Source organism: Egretta garzetta, unplaced genomic scaffold, assembly GCF_000687185.1.
Source record: "Egretta garzetta isolate BGI_Z169 unplaced genomic scaffold, ASM68718v1 scaffold59, whole genome shotgun sequence".
Taxonomy (NCBI): domain Eukaryota; kingdom Metazoa; phylum Chordata; class Aves; order Pelecaniformes; family Ardeidae; genus Egretta; species Egretta garzetta.
In genome coordinates this window covers 380,295-383,763 of record NW_009267230.1, presented here as the reverse complement: position 1 = coordinate 383,763, position 3,469 = coordinate 380,295, and the positions used below count along the sequence as shown (strand labels likewise).

Sequence of the window (3,469 nt, the reverse complement as noted above, 5' to 3'; positions counted from 1 at the left end):
AATCAAACAAAGCAGAGAACATTAGAGACCTTGGCAAAAACGGTTTCAGGATGGATCCCAGATAACATGAAGTGGGATGGATGGGAAAAGCAGAGGAGTTACTTGGAAAAAGTGTTTGACTTTTTGACAAGAAAGAAGAGGATACTAGAGGAGAAGAGGGAAGGAAAACAAACGGGTGGAAGAGAAACCTCCCATGGATTTATTGATTTTCTTGAGAAGAACACTAGAGTGCGCCTTTCAGCCCAGAACAAAGGTCCACCTGGCGAAGTCTCTCTGCAACAGTATTCAAAAGCAGATATCTATGGAGCTTTCTCCATGATGCCCTCTCAGCTTCCCACAGGGACTTGAACCAGAAATACCATCCTTTTTATTTCATATAAGGGGATCTTTTTCTCCCCAGATTTATTCAGTCATTTTGGAATCCATGCACAATTTTAGCATGCACAACTTCCACAGAAAGGACTCCCATGGTAAAACTACATGCTAATGAAAAGAACTGCTGCTTGCTTTTTAAGTCTGCTGCTTGCTGCTTTCATCTGGTTTTCCTAGTTTTTCTACTGGAAAGCCCAGCTTTTTCACACTACCTGTTGTTCATCCTCTTTTCCATATCTCTTACGAGCACCTTAAGGAGCATGAGTCTCTACAAAAATTAAATATTCACTTCTACCATCTTCTTCCCAAATATTAAACAAGTAAGAAGCCATAATGACTCTGACCCAGCATCCCCAGATCTTGTTTCTAAAGCCCTGTTACTTGTTAAGACTTGACAATAAAAATTCAGAAAAGAAAAGTTTTCAGAAGAGGACAAACTGTAGCAGAGATGTGAGGTTGTGGCTTTAAGTTATCATTTCCCTTTGTACAAGCTAAACGACATTTTTTATTCCAGAAGATGTATATTAAAAGCAATGAAAAATGAGCAGACTGATACATCGCTATGCTTAGAATATGTGCCTCACTTTGAAATACAAATTGTTATGACTCAGGTGGAAAAAATAGTTATGACATTTGCTTTATAATCCCACAGTGGGCTGGTAGCAGAGCAGAGCAGAGAGACTAGGAGCCCCAGCATCACAACCACTACTGAGACCACTGGATTACACAGCTGGCCTGTCTCCCTGCTTCAATTGCTTGGCAAGGGGCAACATGGCAGAATTTTATTCAGATCCAAATCAAAATCCAACTCTTAATTTTAAACATGAAACAAAGCCTACTCACTATTACCCTTTGTAAATGGGTAAATAATAATAATAGTAGTATCTTTATTAACATTATTATTATTATTGTTATTGTTATTGTTATTATTTTGCTTTTCACATAAGTAGTTCTTATTTTCTGTAATAATTACATCTGGACTGATGACAATTTTTAGACTAAGATTTCAGTCACACTAACATTAAATCCTTAGGGGTATATATGTGTATATATATATAAGGTATGCCTACTCCTTTCCCATAAACAAGATTTTGAGTGTAACAAAGTTTACGGACTATTTAAAAAAAGAACCAGGCTCTTAACTTTGATCCCATGCATGTTTTTCCCCTTTATCAAAGAGTAGCTGAGAGTGGGAGAAAGTGTTCAATGCAGGGGTCTCACTGCATCATTTGGTGGAATTTACCACCCTTCTCCATTTGACTCATTCCTACTCTACTGCCAGACCCTGCTCCCTGACTGTGGCAGCTTGCTTTGGGGCTCTGTGGGAACTGAAGTAGTTCTCCACATCATGGACCAAGAACATGACTGGCAGGACAGTTATAAAATTGCAGTTATTGTCTCTATCTTGAACTAAAAAAACTCCAAACATCCCCTCCAACCCAAGCAATTATGCCTTAGGCCTACTTGACTATCACACAGATCCTTGGCCAAGTGCTGCATAGTACAGACAACACCTACCCATTCCAAAAATGTGCTAAACCTGAAGAGGGAAGATGGAAGCCAGCACGCACTGACCAGCATAGACCCTGGGCTTTCTTCCTTACATATTCCACAAAGACAGGACAGCCAAACCAGGAGCAGATGAGCACAGGTTTGTCTGGCAGGTGGTAGGAGGGACTAGGAAGGTGTTAGTTCTTAGCCAGTTCCAGGGTCCTTCATCATAACTCTCGTCTTCTGCCTAGACAGACCATCCCTCACAGCACAGAGATCTACTTCAACAACAACAAATATCTTATTTGTTGGATATCCTGGACTCTGGCCAGTGAAGGTAAAGACCGCGACTCGACTTGATACTTTGGGATGCAAGCATCATTCCTGCAGGGATGTGCTACAGCAGCCTATGTTAGCAAAGTGCCTGAGGTGATATCCCAAAGTACCTAAAACTGTTGGAATCCAGCTGGAAGGTGACGTAAACATGAAGAGATGATGTGAGATGAGATCCTAGTATTTTGGCAATATTAGCACTAGGCAACACTCATCAAAACTAGTATATCCATTTCAAACTTTTAGAAGAAGCAAGATAGGGAGCAGACATGGGTCAGTCAAGAATACACAGTCTTTTACATCACCTCTTAATTCATATAACAGCACAAAGTCCACTGCTGCGCCAGTTGCTGAAAAAGGCAGTCCTGACATTTCTTTTTATTGGTGTTTCTGTGTTTTGCCCTTTTGCAAGCTCCTGCTCCCTGTAAATCTTTCCAAAGCCAGCACACTGTCCTTACTCATACCTTTCCTTAAAAATCCCCTCTGCCACATTAGCTATAAAGAGTTCTCTGTAGCACCCAGGTACTTGGTGTCCTGACACCACAGCTCAGAATGATGGCCATTACTTCCTCATGCTTCTTTTTACTGTATCAATGTGTTATCCATAAACTATTAATTAAGATGTAATCCGTTTGCTCTGACAGCTATTTATTTGTTCCACATCGCACAGTGTTTGTTCAACAGGGAAGAGGTCACAAACGCATCCGCAATACAAATAAAAAATTAACTGTAACTGTGAATCAACATAATGATTGTACATTGACTAGCGAGATGGTCATGACAAGGACTGGCCTTCATATGCATCTCTAAAATTCAAGCACATTTTTGCTGTTATATAATTAGCTACAGAAAAAAAAAATAAGTTAACAGACTATTATTAGCATCTCAAAGAGAAGCATTCAGAAGTTAGACAAATGTGAGAATTAAGGTTGCTGGGGCAACCCTCAATTCATCCCATTGGGCACAGGCATTATGATACACAGCTTATTCCATAATGCCACAGCTTGGTTTTTTTTTAGGTTCCCTGCCTCACTTAAGCTCTCCCAGGCTTACAAGCATGGACAGAGTTCAGACAATAAGTTGCTACTGGTATTTTGGTTTATGTCCTTCAGCATCTAGAGTCTTTTTTATTTTTTAATATATAGCCTAAGTCAGACACCCAGCAAAGAACATTTCAATCCAAACATTTTAGCATTCTATATAAACTGAAGATGGTTTTGCTACAGAAAGAATCAAGTCTTCCTAAATCTTCCTAACAAATGGTGCTACAAAC

At 39.8% G+C, this 3,469-nt stretch overlaps 1 protein-coding gene across 1 annotated transcript in view; it reads right to left on the bottom strand.

Annotated features, from left to right (window-relative positions):
- The window catches only part of DNAI1 (dynein axonemal intermediate chain 1), a 151,829-nt gene that overhangs the window by 138,185 nt on the left and 10,175 nt on the right, over positions 1–3,469 (bottom strand). The window lies entirely within an intron of this gene.